This window comes from Arachis ipaensis, chromosome B6 (genome assembly GCF_059453495.1).
Source record: "Arachis ipaensis isolate K30076 ecotype BB chromosome B6, ASM5945349v1, whole genome shotgun sequence".
NCBI lineage: Eukaryota > Viridiplantae > Streptophyta > Magnoliopsida > Fabales > Fabaceae > Arachis > Arachis ipaensis.
In genome coordinates, this window is record NC_142441.1 from 127,583,744 (window position 1) to 127,602,233 (window position 18,490).

Genomic DNA, 18,490 nt, shown 5'->3' on the forward strand with positions numbered 1-18,490 from the left:
AAGCTTAGAGTAATGTTCAGACCTTCAGACGGAAAGAAGGTGAATCCCTCTATGAAGCTTGGGAGAGATACAAAGAACTGACCAAAAAGTGTCCTTCTGACATGCTTTCAGAATGGACCATCCTGGACATATTCTATGATGGTCTGTCTGAATTAGCTAAAATGTCATTGGACACCTCTGCAGGTGGATCCATTCACCTAAAGAAAATGCCTGCAGAAGCTTAAAAACTCATTGACATGGTTGCTAATAATCAGTTCATGTACACTTCTGAGAGGAATCCTGTGAGTAATGGGACTCCTATGAAGAAGGGAGTTCTTGAAATTGATACTCTGAATGCTATATTAGATCAGAATAAAATATTGACTCAGCAAGTCAATATGATTTCTCAGAGTCTGAATGGAATGCAAGCTGCATCCAACAGTACTCAAGAGGCGCCTTCTGAAGAAGAGGCCTATGATCCTGAGAACCCTGCAATAGCAGAGGTAAATTACTTAGGTGAACCTTATGGAAACACCTATAACTCATCATGGAGAAAGCATCCAAATTTCTCATGGAAGGATCAACAAAAGCCTCAACAAGGCTTTAATAATGGTGGAAGAAACAGGTTTAGCAACAGCAAACCTTTTCCATCATCCACTCAGCAACAGACAGAGAACTCTGAACAAAACACTTCTAATTTAGCAAACTTAGTCTCTGATCTATCTAAGGCCACTGTGAGTTTCATGAATGAAACAAGGTCTTCCATTAGAAATTTGGAAGCACAAGTGGGCCAGCTGAGTAAAAGGATCACTGAAATCCCTCCTAGTACTCTCCCAAGAAATACAGAAGAAAATTCAAAAGGAGAGTGCAAGGCCATTGAAATAACCATCATGGCCGAAACCACAAAAGAGGAGGAGGACGTGAATCCCAAGGAGGAAGACCTCCTGGGACATTCAGTGATCAATAAGGAGTTTTCCTTTGAGGAACCAAAGGAATCTGAGACTCAACTAGAGACCATAGAGATTCCATTAAACCTCCTTATGCCATTCATGAGCTTTGATGAGTATTCCTCTTCTGAAGAGAATGAGGATGTTACTGAAGAGCAAGTTACCAAGTACCTTGGTGCAATCATGAATCTGAATGCCAAATTATTTGGCATTGAGACTTGGGAAGATGAACCTCCCTTGTTCATCAATGAACTGAGTGATCTGGATCAACTGACATTGCCTCAGAAGAAACAGGATCCTGGAAAGTTCATAATACCTTATACCATAGGCACCATGATTTTTGAAAAAGCTCTGTATGACCTTGGTTCAGGGATAAACCTCATGCCCCTCTCTGTAATAGAGAAACTGGGAATCTTTGGGGTACAAGCTGCTAAAATCTCATTAGAGATGGCAGACAATTCAAGAAAACAGGCTTATGGACAAGTAGAGGACGTGTTAGTAAAGGTTGAAGGCCTTTACATTCCTGCTGATTTCATAGTCATGGATACTGGAAAGAATGAGGATGAATCCATCATCCTTGGAAGACCCTTCCTAGCCACAGCAAGAGCTGTGATTGATGTTGACAGAGGCGAACTAGTCCTTCAAATGAATGAGGACTCCCTTGTGTTTGCAACTCAAGGTCATCCTTCTGTAAACATGGAGAGGAAGCATAAAAAGCTTCTCTCAAAACAGAGTCAACCATAGCCCCCACAGTCAAACTCTAAGTTTGGTGTTGAACTCCCATATCCAAACTCTAAGTTTGGTGTTGGGGAGTCTCAACAATGCTCTGAACATCTGTGAGGCTCCATAAGAGCCCACTGTCAAGCTATTGACATTAAAGAAGCGCTTGTTGGGAGGCAACCCAATCTTTATCTAATTATATTTTTATTGTTCTTTCATGTTTTATTAGGTTCATGATCATGTGGAGTCACAAAATAAATATAAAAATTGAAAACGGAATCAAAAACAGCAAAAAAAAAATCACACCCTGGAGGAAGACCTTACTGGCGTTTAAACGCCAGTAAGAAGCACCTGACTGGCGTTCAACGCCAGAACAGAGCATGGTTCTGGCGCTGAATGCCCAAAATGGGCAGCATCTAGGCGTTTGAACGTCAGAATTGCACCCTGGAGAAGAGCTGGCGCTGAACGCCCAGAACAAGCATGGTTCTGGCGTTCAACGCCAGAAATGGGCAACAAATGGGCGTTCAACGCCCAGAACAAGCACCAATCTGGCGCTGAACGCCCAGAGTTGTGTGCAAGGGTATTTTGCATGCCTAATTTGGTGCAAGGTTGTATATCCTTGAACACCTCAGGATCTGTGGACCCCACAGGATCACCACCTACCTCCACTCACTTCTTCTCACCCCTCTTTCACACAATCCCATAAACACTCTTCCCCAAAACTCTTCACCAATCACCTCAATCTCTCTTCCCTATCATCACTTCACCACTCACATCCATCCACTCTTCCCCATAAACCTACCTCATAAACTCCACCTACCTTCAAAATTCAAAATCAATTTCCCACCCAACCCACCCTAAATGGCCGAACCTAACACCCTCTCCCCCCACTATATATAGCCCTCCATTCTTCCTCATTTTCACACAAGACCGGAGAATCCTCTAGAAAAGGGAAAGGAAAGACAAAAGCTTCCACCTCCGAGTCATGGGAGATGGAAAGATTCATCTCCAAAGCTCATCAAGACCACTTCTATGATGTTGTGGTCAAGAAGAAGGTGATCCCTGAGGTCCCTTTCAAACTCAAGAGAAATGAGTATCCGGAGATCCGACATGAAATCCAAAGAAGAGGTTGGGAAGTTCTAACAAACCCCATCCAACAAGTCGGCATCCTAATGGTTCAAGAGTTCTATGCCAATGCATGGATCACTAGGAACCATGATCAAAGTAAGAACCCAAACCCAAAGAATTATATTACAATGGTTCAGGAGAAATACTTAGATTTTAGTCCGAAAAATGTGAGGTTGGCGTTCAACTTGCCTATGATGCAAGGAGATGCACGCCCCTACACTAGAAGGGTCAACTTTAATCAAAGGTTGGACCAAGTCTTCATGGACATATGTGTGGAAGGAGCTCAATGGAAAATTGACTCCAAAGGCAAGCCGGTTCAATTAAGAAGACTGGACCTCAAGCCTGTGGCTAGAGGATGGTTGGAGTTCATCCAACGCTCCATCATCCCCACTAGCAACCGATCTGAAGTTACTGTGGATCGGGCCATCATGATTCATAGCATCATGATTGGAGAGGAAGTAGAAGTTCATGAAGTCATCTCCCTTGAATTCTACAAAATAGCCAAAAAGCCCTCTCCTGGGGCAAGGCTAGCTTTTCCTCATCTTATTTGCCATCTATGTTACTCAGCTGGAGCTCTCATAGAAGGAGACATTCCCATTGAGGAAGAGAAGCCCATCACTAAGAAAAGGATGGAGCAAGCAAGAGAGCCCATTCATGGAGCTCAAGAGGCGCATGAAGCTCATCACCATGAGATCCCGGAAATGCCTCAAACGCATTTTCCTCCACAAAACTATTGGGAGCAAATCAACACCTCCCTAGGAGAATTAAGTTCCAACATGGGACAATTAAGGGTGGAACATCAAGAGCACTCCATCATCCTTCATGAAATAAGAGAAGATCAAAAAGCAATGAGGGAGGAGCAACAAAGACAAGGAAGAGACATAGAAGAGCTCAAGGACATCATTGGTTCCTCAAGAAGGAAACGCCACCATCACTAAGGTGGACTCATTCCTTGTTCTTATTTTCTGTTTTTCGTTTCCTCTATGTTAAGTGCTTATCCATGTTTGTGTCTTCATTACATGATCATTAGTATTTAGTAACTTTGTCTTAAAGTTATGAATGTCCTATGAATCCATCACCTCTCTTAAATGAAAACTGTTTTAATTCAAAAGAACAAGAAGTACATGAGTTTCGAATTTATCCTTGAACTTAGTTTAATTATATTGATGTGGTGACAATGCTTCTTGTTTTCTGAATGAATGCTTGAACAGTGCATATGTCTTTTGAAGTTGTTGTTTAAGAATGTTAAATATGTTGGCTCTTGAAAGAATGATGATAAGGAGACATGTTATTTGATAATCTGAAAAATCATAAAAATGATTCTTGAAGCAAGAAAAAGCAGCAAAGAACAAAGCTTGCAGAAAAAAAAATAGGCGAAAAAAAAAAAGAGAAAAAGCAAGCATAAAAAGCCAAAAGCTCTTAAAACCAAGAGGCAAGAGCAAAAAGCCAGTAACCCTTAAAACCAAAAGGCAAGGGTAGATAAAAAGGATCCCAAGGCTTTGAGTATCAGTGGATAGGAGGGCCTAAAGGAATAAAATCCTGGCCTAAGCGGCTAAATCAAGCTGTCCCTAACCATGTGCTTGTGGCGTGAATGTGTCAAGTGAAAACTTGAGACTGAGCGGTTAAAGTCAAGGTCCAAAGCAAAAAAAGAGTGTGCTTAAGAACCCTGGACACCTCTAATTGGGGACTTTAGCAAAGCTGAGTCACAATCTGAAAAGGTTCACCCAGTTATGTGTCTGTGGCATTTATGTATCCAGTGGTAATACTGGAAAACAAAGTGCTTAGGGCCACGGCCAAGACTCATAAAATAGCTGTGTTCAAGAATCATCATACTGAAATAGGAGAATCAATAACACTATCTGAACTCTGAGTTCCTATAGATGCCAATCATTCTGAACCTCAATGGATAAAGTGAGATGCCAAAACTATTCAAGAGGCAAAAAGCTACAAGTCCCGCTCATCTGATTGGAGCTATGTTTCATTGATAGTTTGGAATTTATCTCTTCTTTTTATCCTATTTGATTTTCAGTTGCTTGGGGACAAGCAACAATTTAAGTTTGGTGTTGTGATGAGCGGATAATTTATACGCTTTTTGGCATTGTTTTTAGTATGTTTTTAGTAGAATCTAGTTACTTTTAGGGATGTTTTCATTAGTTTTTATGTTAAATTCACATTTCTGGACTTTACTATGAGTTTGTGTGTTTTTCTGTGATTTCAGGTATTTTCTGGCTGAAATTGAGGGACTTGAGCAAAAATCAGATTCAGAGGTTGAAGAAGGACTGCTGATGCTGTTGGATTCTGACCTCCCTGCACTCAAAGTGGATTTTCTGGAGCTACAGAACTCAAAATGGCGCGCTTCTAATTGCGTTGGAAAGTAGATATCCAGGGCTTTCCAGAAATATATAATAGTCCATACTTTGGTCGAGTTTAGACAATGTAAAAGGGCGTTGAACGCCAGTTCTACGCTGCTGTCTGGAGTTAAACGCCAGAAACAAGTCACAAACCAGAGTTGAACGCCAGAAACACGTTACAACCTGGCGTTCAACTCCAGAAAGAGCCTCTGCACGTGTAACATTCAAGCTCAGCCCAAGCACACACCAAGTGGGCCCCGAAAGTGGATTTATGCATCAATTACTTACTTCTGTAAACCCTAGTAGCTAGTTTATTATAAATAGAACTTTTTACTATTGTATTAATCATCTTCGGATCATCCTGGATTGTATTTTGATCCTGTGATCACGTTTTGGGGGCTGGCCATTCGGCCATGCCTGGAACTTTCACTTATGTATTTTCATACGGTAGAGTTTCTGCACTCCATAGATTAAGGTGTGGAGCTCTGCTGTTCCTCAAAGATTAATGCAAAGTACTACTATTTTTTCTATTCAATTCAACTTATTCCGCTTCTAAGATATTCATTCGCACTTCAACCTAAATGTGATGAACGTGACAATCATCATCATTCCCTATGAACGCGTGCCTGACAACCACTTCCGTTCTACCTTAGATTGAATGAGTATCTCTTGGATCTCTTAATCAGAATCTTCGTGGTATAAGCTAGATTGATGGCAGCATTCATGAGAGTCTGGAAAGTTTAAACCTTGTCTGTGGTATTCCGAGTAGGACTCTGGGATTGAATGACTGTGACGAACTTCAGACTCGCGAGTGCTGGGCGTAGTGACAGACGCAAAAGGAGGGTGAATCCTATTCCAGTATGATCGAGAACCTCAGATGATTAGCCGTGCTGTGACAGAGCATTTGGACCATTTTCATAAGAGGATAGGATGCAGCCATTGACAAGGGTGATGCCTCCAGACGATTAGCCATGCAGTGACAGCGCATCAGACCATTTTCCAGAGAGAATTAAAAGTAGCCATTGGCAACGGTGATGTCCTTACATAAAGCCAGCCATAGAAAGGAGTAAGATTGATTGGATGAAGACAACAGGAAAGTAGAGGTTCAGAGGAACGAATGCATCTCTATACGCTTATCTGAAATTCTCACAAATGAATTACATAAGTGTTTCTATCCTTATTTTATGTCTATTTATTTATTAGTTATTTTTGAAAACTCCATAACTATTTTATATCCGCCTGACTGAGATTTACAAGGTGACCATAGCTTGCTTCATACCAACAATCTCCGTGGGATCGACCCTTACTCACGTAAGGTTTATTACTTGGATGACCCAGTGCACTTGCTAGTTAGTTGTATCGAAGTTGTGAATGAAAAACGATTTATTAAGACGTGTGTATAGAGTTTCTGGCACCGTTGCCTGAGATCACAATTTTGTGCACCACCTTATAACTACTGATAATAAAGACGACGATGAAGCCTCCAATGATTCAAACTCTGATGCCTAGAATATTTTCATCTCTTCTGCGAATTAGACTGTTTTACTTGAACTCTTTTATTTTTCTTTCATTTGGATGACTGTAACCCATAACTACTCTACTGCTTGATGACTCTTTTGGTTAGCCACTAATAGATTTTTGTAGGGTCTTTTTCCTCCTTGATGATAAAAAGGGAAGAAAAGAAAATAAAAGAAAAAAAAGAAAAGAAAAGTTAGAATTGGCTTAGGTCACAGACAATGAAGCTAAATGATATCTGTTGCTGTGTTACTTTGATTAACTTTAAATTGCTCTGTGACTAATTGCTCTATGTTCTGTGTTATTGTTGCTGTGATATATTACTTTGGTAAATTGTTCTTGGCTATTTTAATTTTTATCCACTTGAAGATATAAGCCATGATTAAGGGGGAGAAATGCTAATAGTAAGGGGGAGATTAAAGGAAAGTGCTCTCAACTTATTTAAATTAATTTTTTAAATTCAATTATCCTCTTTTATCATGTATGTTATCAAGGGGGAGATTGTTGAGTTAAGTTTGATTTTGGGGCTCATATATGATGACAAACGTTATTTGGATTGAGAGTCCAAGTTGGTTTAATGTGTGTACTAAGTGATGCAGGCCCATTTATATGTTGCTTCAGTCCAAGTTAGTATTGCTTCAACATCTTAAAGAGTTACAGCTCCAACACTTAAGTCCATTACTTGCTAATGGGCAACAAATCAGTAAAAAAGAAAAAGAAAAATCAAGAAGAACATTTCGCATTACACAAGGACAGCTGTAACACCAAGACAAAAATAAGGACAGTTGGGGACACTTTCAGCACAAGGACATCAGCAAATCAAAATGCAGAAGATCACAAGTAAAGTTTGTAAGAGTAAAACAAAAACACAGAGCTATAGACAGCAGTTGGAATGGCTCAAAAATAGAAGTGCTTTGCATTCCAAGGAAGACAGCAGCTCCAAGGACAACAGAGGTTGGTAGATCAGACCCTCCAACAAGCAGCGTTAGTGGAGCAGAATGGAGCAAGGAAGAACCAATGGGAAGAGAAATCTGATTCTATAAGAGATGCCTCACTTCAACATTTGATAGCAAGAAAAAGAGAGCACATTCAAGAGCATCATCTCAACACTTGAGCTGAATTCGTTTTCTTCTACTAGAGCTTCATTTATGATTTATTTTGTTATGGCTATCTTGTGTCATCTTTTGTATTGAGAAAAGGCTGAATATGTGAGTAGAAAAAGCCATGAGAGAAAAGGCAAGAGTGATGCATGAAAGAGCCATTGAAATTCTGTGTAATTGAGTTGTTGAACTAGGACTAGTTCCCCTTGCCAAGTTGGGTTAGCACTTTGTGAGTTTGAATCTGTTTAGGTTCTCCTTCCAAGTTGGGACAACACTTGAGAAGCTAAACTTTGGTGAAGAAAGTTTAGTGGTAGATACTAGTTGAATTAAGTTGTAATTCAATAGTATTAGTGATTGTAATCAGTTGATTATAGTGGAAATTCTACCATGGTTGTGGTGGAGACTGGACGTAGGATTCATGACACTTAGAATCTGATCCAAGATACATGTTGGCCTCTTTCTCTTCTTTCCTTCTCTGTTTCTTTTCTAAGTATGAGACAAAACAAAAAAATCTCCTGCAAAATTAGCTTCCGCAAAAATAGAAGTTGAAACGTTTATTTTTGAGCCAACTTGATTCAACCATCCTTTCTCAAGTTCAACAGTTCTATCAATTGGTATCAGGAGCAAGGTCTCAAGGAGTCAAGCTTCACAGCTTGGAGCAAAGATCCATGGCCAACAATATGGGTCCTAACATCATGGCGTACACTCTCACTGAAGGATAGTCGAATAATAGACCTCCTTACTTCAATGGCAGTAACTATTCCTTCTGGAAAGAGAGAATGAGAATCTTTGTGCAGTCAATCGACTACAACATTTGGAAGATTATTCTCAATAGATCAGACGTTCCAACTAAGCAAAATGCTGATGGAGAAGTTGTGGCTAAAGAAGACAATGAGTGGACAGAGGAAGAAAAGAAGAAGTTTGAACTCAATGCAAAGGCAATCAACCTAATGCACTGCGCAATCAGTTTTGAAGAATACAGAAAAGTTTCAAGGTGCAAGACAGCTAAACAAATCTGGGACAAGCTCAGACTCACCCATGAAGGTACTAAACAAGTAAGGGAGACCAGAATTGATATGCTGATGAAGGAGTATGAAATGTTCAATATGAATGAGGAAGAGAGCATCGATCAAATGTTCGAAAGGTTCTCAATAATCATCAACAATCTGGATGCCATGGGAAAGAGCTATTCTGAAGAAACCTTGGTAAGGAAGATCTTAAGGAGTCTTACGAAGAAGTGGGAAGTAAAAAGCACAACCATCTCTGAAAGAAATGATTTGATAAAAATCACCTATGATGAGCTAACAGGCATGCTGCTGGCCTATAAAACTACTCACATGTCTCAAGACAAAGATGACAAGAAGAAAAGTGTAGCACTGAAATCAAGAATGACAACCAAAGAAGAAGAATCTGATGACAGTTTCTCGGATGAAAAAATGGTGCTCTTTGCTAGAAAAATGAGGAGATTACTGAGATTAAAAAACAAAGGCAAAGGAAGTTATTCATCTAAAAATTTCAAGAAGGATCAAGCCAAGTTCACATGTCACTATTGCAAGGAACCAGGTCACTTCAAGTCAGATTGTCCTCAATTAAGGAAAGGCGAAAAATCAAAGAAGGACCAAAAGAAAGTGATGATGAAAGCATAGAAAGACTTGGAAAATGACACCAGTTTTGAAGACTCAGATCAAAAGGCTCAACTATGCTTGATGGCTGATCACGATGATGAAGATGAGGTAGATCTCTCTGACCTATCTATTGATGAATTGCACTACATTATCAAAGACTTTACTGTGAACTCTAAGAAACTCTTAAAAAAATATGTTAAATACAAGAAAGATAATGAAGCATTGAGAGATGAAAACGATTTCTTACTAGAAAAAGTAAAGGCAACCGAAGCTTGTGATGAAATTTCTTTAAAAGAAGAAAACAATGCTTTAAGAGCTGAATTAAACATATTCAAACTCAAGCATACGGTCACTGCCTCCACTAATTTGATTGCTAAAAATAAAAGGTTGAATGAACAAATTAAAAACTTTAATGAAGACTTAGCAAAATTTATTCAAGGTTCACAAAATCTTGATAAATTACTTGCTTGTCAGAGATTTAGTGGTGAAAAATTTGGACTTGGATTCAAAGAGGAAAGTAAGGCTGTTTTCAAACAAAATGTTAAAAAATCTGAAGCTTCCTCTTCCAAGATTTTCAAACCAAAATTTTCAGTAAACTTAAAAAATCAATGAGTAAGAACCATTGCTATAAGTGCAATAGAAAAGGTCATGATCCTCAACAATGCTTCATCTTTCTAAGGTCTTTTGGTAATGATAGTAAATTATATAAAGTTGTTCATGATTATAATGCTCTTGGGCAACCAACAAGATTTCACATAAGAGGATCCAAATGGATTTGGATATCTAAGGTCAATTGAAGAACTTGCAGGTTTGTCTTACATCCAAGAAGAAATTGGACATGTTGTATCTTGATAGTGGATGTTCAAGGCATATGACCGGAAAGGATACTTTCTTCATCAAACTCAACAAGTATGATGGAGGATTTGTCACTTTTGGAGATAATGGTAAAGGTAAAATAATTGCCATTGGTAAGGTTGGCAAAGATTTTTCTACTTGCATTGATAGTGTCTTTTTAGTAGATGGATTAAAGCATAACCTATTGAGCATAAGTCAATTGTGTGACCTTGGATATGTTGTAACCTTTAGGAAAGTAGATTGTATGGTCATTAATGAGAAAACAGGGGTTGTTTTATTTGTTACAAAAAGAAGTGACAATGTTTATGTCTCACACTAGATGATCTTAAAGTTTAAAATGTGACTTGTTTCTCTTCAATGGAATTTGAAAAATAGATGTGGCATAAGAGATTAGGACATGCTAGTATGTTCCAAATCTCTAAACTTGTTAAAAAGGGCTTAGTAAGAGGTCCTCCTAACATCAAATTTGATAAAGACATCACTTGTGATGCTTATCAAATGGGTAAATAAACAAAAACCTCTTTTAGATCCAAGGAAGATGTCTCAACTAAGAAACCATTGGAGCTGATGCATCTTGATCTGTTCGGACCAACTAGAACTCAAAGTCTTGGAGGAAAAAATTATGGAATGGTTATTGTGGATGACTACACTAGGTTTGGTTGGGTGTTCTTTCTCGCTCTTAAACATGAAGCATTTTCTTTTTTCGAAAAATTCAGCAAGAAGATTCAAAATGAAAAGAGTTTAGAAATTATTTCAATTAGAGGTGATCATGGAAAAGAATTTGATAATCAACACTTTAAATCTTTTTGTGTTAAACTAGGCATATCACACAACTTCTCATGTCCAAGAACACCACAACAAAATGGTGTTGTAGAAAGAAGAAATAGAAGTTTACAAGAAATGGCTAGAGCTATATTGTGTGAATATGAGGTTCCCAAATTCTTATGGGCTGAAGCTGTGAATAGAACTTGTTATGTTTTAAATCGAACTCTCATAAGAAAGTTTTTGAATAAAACTCCATATGAACTTTGGAAAGGACATCCACTTAATTTTAACTACTTTCGTGTGTTTTGTACTGAATATCAAAGAAAATTTGGGAAAATTTGATCCTAAAACACATAAAGATATATTTCTTGGTTATTCCATAAATAACAAAGCTTATAGTTTATAACAAGAACTCCAAAACTGTTGAAGAGACCATGCATGTCACATTCTGTGAGTCTAACTCTATTCCTAGTGTTTGTATAGATGATAGTCCAGGTTTGGAAGTTGAAATGACCAAAAATGCTGAGACAGTTCAACAAAATTCGAATCCTCAAGAAACTGCATTTGCAAGCAACGAAAATACTGATTCTGCAGGAGACAATTTGGAATTATCTCCTGTCGCAACAGAAAATCCTGATGCTTAGGCAATTGTTGATCAAGAGGAACCTGAATCCTCAACCTAAACCAGAAGGCCTAGAGAATGGAAATTTCTGAGAATCTATCCTGAAGAATTCATAATAGGTGATCCCTCCAAAGGAATGACTACTAGATCATCTTTGAAAAGAGCCGAATCCAACAACATAGCTCTTATATCAAAGATTGAACCTCAAAATATCCAAGAAGCACTTGCTGGTCCATCTTGGGTATTAGCCATGGAGGAGGAATTGTAGCAGTTTGAGAAGAATCAAGTCTGGACCTTAGTGCCTCACTCAAATGGAAAGAAAGTCACTAGCACAAAATGGATTTTCAGAAATAAATTGGGTGAAAATGGAACCATTGTTCGAAACAAAGCAAGATTGGTTGCTCAAGGCTATGATCAAGAGGAAGGGATTGATTTCGATGAATCATTTGCACCTGTAACTCGAATAGAAACCATTAGATTACTCTTAGCCTATGCGGCTCACTGCGGCTTCAAGCTATTTCAAATGGACGTAAAGTGTGCATTCCTCAATGGTATAATAGATAGAGAGGTCTATGTGGCTCAACCTCTTGGGTTTGAAAACAAAAATTTCCTAACTATGTTTTTAAACTAGCTAAAGCCCTATATGGTTTAAGACAAGCTCCTAGAGCTTGGTATGAGAGGCTTAGCTCATTTTTATTGAAAAATAATTTTCAAAGAGGAGCCACTGACAGCACTCTATTTATTAAAAATTTCAATGATCATTTTATTCATGTGCAAGTTTATGTTGATGATATTATTTTTGGTTTAGTTGATGAGACTTTGTGTGAAGATTTTGTTAAGCTAATGACAAGTGAATTTGATATGAGAATGATGGGAGAATTAAATTTCTTCCTAGGCTTGCAGATCAAGCAAACTGCAGAGGGCATTTTTATTTATCAAGAAAAATATGCCAAGGAACTTGTCAAGAAATTTGGGCTGGAATGTGCTAAGCCAATGGGAACCCTTATGCATCCAAATATCAAGCTTGACAAGAATGAACATGCTAGAGATGTTGATGAGACAAGATACAGAAAGATGATTGGTTCCTTGATGTATCTAACCTCCTCAAGGCCTGATATCATACAAAGTGTTGGTGTGTGCTCAAGATTCCAATCAAAACCCAAGGAATCTCACATCTTAGCTGTCAAGAGGATTATTCGATATGTGCTTGGTATCACTAATTATGGTTTATGGTATCCCAAAACTAATTCCTTTCAATTAGTAGGTTATTGTGATACAGATTTTGTTGGGGACAGAATTGATAGAAGAAGTACAAGTGACATGTGTTTCTTTCTTGGAAAATCATTCAATGTATGGTCAAGCAAGAAGCAAGCAACAGTGGCACTATCCACTGCCAAAGCTGAGTATATTACAGCCTCTTCTTGTTGCTCTCAATTACTATGGTTGAAAACTCAGTTAGCAGATTATAAACTGAAAGTATCTAATATTTCATTATTTTGTGATAATATGAGTGCTATAAATATTTCAAAAAATCCTATTTTGCACTCAAGAACAAAGCACATTGAAGTTAGATTTCATTCTATAAGAGAACATGTGCAAAATGGAAAGTTATATATTCAGTTTGTTAAATCTGAAAATTAACTAGCTGATATTTTCACTAAACCATTAATAGAAGAGAGGTTCTGCAAATTAAGAACTGCACTGGGCATTCTTAATTCATATAATTTTTCTGATATTCTGGTTTAAGCATTTTGTCTCATAGATCGAGATGAAATTATTTTGGGCAGATGATGAGTAGGCTTCATTAACTCATTGAGAAGCTAACTGGACTTGTTGATGGCTCGTTAGACTTACTGGACCTGGTGTGTTTGACCGTTTATTATCAAATGGGCCACCTAAGTTGAAGCACCTTGGGCCCTCTCTGGACTTGGATCTCAGAAATTTGGTTTTGGTCCCAAAACTTAACATTATTTTATATGTTGGGCCTTCTTTCAAATTGCTTTGCATTTTAAATTAATTTTTTAAAATTGAAATTACAGTGGTTACAGTTGTAAAATTCAAAGGTTCTCAAAGTTTTTATTTTTATCCTTTTTCAAGATGAAACCTTTACACTACCCAAGGCCTATATTAATGCTCCACTACATGCATCCTTTCACACTCAACTCCTCCACTCCTCCTTCACTCCACTCCTCACATTTTGAAACTAACCTGTGTCGTATAAGTATGACTCGCAAGAAAAGAGCAGTCCGCAGAGGCTCTCATAGTGGTGCTCACTCTTTACATTCTCAACCCTCCACTCCTATCTCAGTAAACACTGAATCATCTCCTTCTCCATCTCCCACCAACTCTCCTCCCACCTCTCCTCAAAATAACTCTCCTGAAATGGCTCGCACAAAGACCACAGCTCGCCGTCCCGGCATTACTCCTCGTCCTACCTCCACTCCGCCTAATGTTTCACAGCCCAGTTCATCTCAACCCAGTTCTTCCCGGGGTAAGAGACCCTTTCATGAAAAAGACGAAGAGCTACCATCATCCCATGCTCGTCACAGTCACGGTACAGCCATCGACTTTCATCTTCACTCTGTTTCTGAACCAAAACTTTCCAATCTGATTGCCTACAAATCCTTCTATGCTGACTTTCCCAAAAAGTCTTTTGATCGTCGCCGTTATAATTCCTTCATGAACTACATGTTTTTCTGCAAGGATATTTATAAGCGTATTCTCTATCCATCTAAACTTGTAAATCTAGACAAACTTCGTAGAAAAGGTTTAAACTTTACACCTTTGTTTGCATGTCAAGGATGGATTCCCATCCTATCCATCCGTGAAAAAGTTTATCCTGATCTAGTGAATCAGTTCTATAGCAACCTGTCATACAAGGAAGGAAGAATCGCATCCTTTGTTAAAGGTCGCACAATCATTCTCGACAAGTACCACATTAGCAAAGAACTTGATGTGTTCACCTCTGGTAAGTGGGACGAGTCTCTCAATGTGTCGTATTTTGAAGCCTTAGCAACTGTTTGTGTCAACATTCCCCTCCTAGCAAGTACCACTCTCACTCATAAATCTCTTGGTCCAGTCCGTGCCTAGTTGCACAGGATTGTGAATCATATAATTCTACCTCAGAGTGGTTCTTTTCAGCAAGTCTCCTTCTATGACACATTGGTTATGTTTTCTCTTCTCTCCAAAATTCTAATTTCTTTTGCTTACTTGTTAGTGAGACACATGCATGCTTGTGTTAGTTCTAAAAATGCTATACCTTATGCAATGCTGCTCACTAAAATTTTTCAATATTATAATGTTGATTTTGGGGCTGAGATTTCTAAAGACTGTAACTTTTATATCAAAGGGGGTGGTGCAGTAAAAAAAAATAGCGACTAGGCGCAACAACACTGATGAAGGCACAGAAGTTCCATCCCATGATGAAGATCCGCTAATTCCCACTTTCGATTCCTCTAAGATCAGAGTCCTGACAGGTATCATGAAAAATGTGCTCCAAGAGTTCGTCAATCTCACCGACCTTCTCATCAACTATGGAGCCGAGCGTAAAAGGAATAAGGTTATGAAAGAGAATGCTCTCAAGAAAACAAACGGGAGAATTCGAATTCTGAGGGTTAATGTGGAGGACATAGAGGCTGGCCTTATAAATACTGATAATAAAGACGACGATGAAGCCTCCAATGATTCAAACTCTGATGCCTAGAATATTTTCATCTCTTCTGTGAATTAGACTGTTTTACTTGAACTCTTTTATTTTTCTTTCAATTGGATGACTGTAACCCATAACTACTCTACTGCTTGATGACTCTTTTGGTTAGCCACTAATAGATTTTTGCAGGGTCTTTTTCCTCCTTGATGATAAAAAGGGGAGAAAAGAAAAGAAAAGAAAAGAAAAGTTAGAATTGGCTTAGGTCACAGACAATGAAGCTAAATGATATCTGTTGCTGTGTTACTTTGATTAACTTTAAATTGCTCTGTGATTAATTGCTCTATGTTCTGTGTTATTGTTGCTGTGATATATTACTTTGGTAAATTATTCTTGGCTGTTTTAATTTTTATCCACTTGAAGATATAAGCCATGATTAAGGGGGAGAAACGCTAACAGTAAGGGGGAGATTAAAGGAAAGTTCTCTTAACTCATTTAAATTAATTTTTTAAATTCAATTATCCTCTTTTATCATGTATGTTATTAAGGGGGAGATTGTTGAGCTAAGTTTGATTTTGGGACTCATATATGATGACAAACATTATTTGGGGTGAAAACCCAAGTTGATTTAATATGTGTGCTAAGTGATGCAGGCCCATTTATATGTTGCTTCAGCCCAAGTTAGTATTGCTTCAGCATCTTAAAGAGTTACAGCTCCAACACTTAAGCCTATTACTTGCTAATGAGCAACAAATCAGTACATGAGCCAAGAGAGGCAGCACCAAATACAAATGGTGGGAACAAAAGGAAGAAAAATCAAGAAGGACATTTGGCATTACACAAGGACAGCTGTAACACCAAGACAAAAACAAGGACAGATGGGGACACTCTCATTACAAGGACATCAACAAATCAAAATGCAGAAGATCAAAAGTAAAGTTTGGAAGAGCAAAATAAAAACGCAGAGCTATGGACAGTAGTTGGAATGACTTAAAAATGGAAGTGCTTTGCATTCCAAGGAAGACAGCAGCTCCAAGGACAACAGAGGTTGGTGGATCAAACCCTCCAACAAGCAGCGTTAGTGGAGCAGAATGGAGCAAGGACTGCATGCAATCAGAGACAGCTCCAAGGGGTTGATAGTACAAGGAATTGGAAGAGGCAAGGAAGAACCAATGAGAAGAGCAATCTAGTTCTATAAGAAATGCCTCACTTCAATATTTGATAGTAAGAAAAAGAGAGCACATTCAAGAGCATCATCTCAACACTTGAGCTGAATTCTTTTTCTTCTACTAAAACTTCATTTCTAATTTTATTTTGTTATGGCTATCTTGTGTCATCTTTCGTATTAAGAAAAGACTGAATATGTGAGTAGAAAAAGCCATGAGAGAAAAGGCAAGAGTGATGCATGAAAAAGCCACTGAAATTCTGTGTAATTGAGTTGTTGAACTAGGACTAGTTCTCTTTGCCAAGTTGGGTTAGCACTTTATGAGTTTGAATCTGTTTAGGTTCCTCTTCCAAGTTGGAACAACACTTGGGAAGCTAAGCTTTAGTGAATAAATTTTAGTGGTAGATACTAGTTGAATTAGGTTGTAATTCAATAGTATTGGTAATTGTGATCAGTTGATTAGAGTGGAAATTCCACCATGGTTGTGGTGGAGACTGGACATAGGATTCATGGCACTTAGAATCCAAACTAGGATACATGCTGGCCTCTTTCTCTTCTTTCCTTCTCTGTTTCTTTTCTGAGTATGAGACAAAACGAAAAAATCTCCTGCAAAATCAGCTTCCGCAAAAACAGAACTTGAAATGTTCTTTTTTGAGCCAACTTGATTCAACCCCCGTTCTCAAGTTCAAGCAGTTCCATCATAAATAAATAATGGAACTAATTTGAAGGACCAACTATAACATCTCCTAGCTATCACGGAACAGTAACAATTGAATTGCGTTGTATTTTATCCGAAGAGGATTAGTCTGTGCTTCACGAAATTTTTTTTTTGCAATATAGTCAATAAAACATTAAAAAGAGGGGGAAGAAGCAGATTTAACGATTTTTGAAATGATTATGTACTCTATTTTTATTTTTACATATATATGAATATTTTTGCGAAAATTGTTGTTGCACATATTATGGGAAGGATGGGAGAATCTTGGTAGTTTTTTCATGCATAAAGAAGTCCAAGGAAACTTCTAAGCAGAACTATTAAGGTAGATTTGGATTTTAGTGTTTTTGATTATAAGCATATAGGATACTCTGGCTTACCTTAAGACAAGGGCTTGATTGTTGTGTGGAATATACCATGCCTTGCTATTTAAGTCAAACTATTAATATATAGATTTTAGTAGTTCAACTATGGGTTAGGATCTTCTCATGTTTGCTATCAACGTGGCCATGCCTTGTCATTTCAGAGATAGATGCACATAGATGGAGCACTCTTATAAACTACAATAGGTTATGGATGCACTATCACTTGATCAGTCTATCATTTTTTCTGGTTAAATCATATCTGGTCAATGAAATCTCGGAGATGTTCCACCTCAATTGATTTCCATCTCAATTTATGTAGTGTTGTTTGTCTGTTGGTATTGTGTTTGAGTTGTCCTGATCTTTTACATTTTGCAAGTGGTAGTTACATTTTTGTTAGCCCAATTGGAGAGAATATCTGCTATAGCATTAAAATTACTGAATTCAGTGTGCAGTATCGAGCATTTACTATTAGATCGTAATTTATAATTGCTAGGTAGAGCAACTTCTATTATTGAAGCATATTACCAACTAACAACAACAACAAAAAAACCTTATCCCAATGGGTGAAGTCGGATGATATTACCTACTAACGGCCATGCTTTAACAGTCAACATAGTTAAATTTTTTATCATTTTATTTTATTTTTTGTTAAATTATTTTTGCAACGGGTAATTAGTTTATGTGATTTGTTTTTCTGTTGTCTTTAGACCCAAGTTTTTGCTACAATATTTATATTTCGTTAATTTTTTGACATCCTTTTAATGCCATTAATTTTTGGTACTAATATTTTTCCTTTCAACAGAACGTTGCATATGACAGATCAAGTGCTCCGGTATGGATTCCGTTATTCATCCAGAGAGGATGTTTCTCCTATCAGAATTCACATATGACCTTGACAAGAGCAATGCTCAAACTTTCAAGTTGCTGGACTCAACAAGTTCTGTTGTTGTCGATAGAGATTAGGAAGGACTCTTTGTTATTGTTAGAACAGG

The 18,490-nt window shown here is 37.9% G+C and overlaps 1 non-coding gene across 1 annotated transcript; it reads right to left on the reverse strand.

Annotated features, from left to right (window-relative positions):
- Window positions 1-107, reverse strand: LOC148562678 (small nucleolar RNA R71). The gene has a single exon (XR_015888091.1). It is a non-coding gene; the product is annotated as a small nucleolar RNA R71 (small nucleolar RNA).
- Window positions 108-18,490: the final 18,383 nt, after the last annotated feature.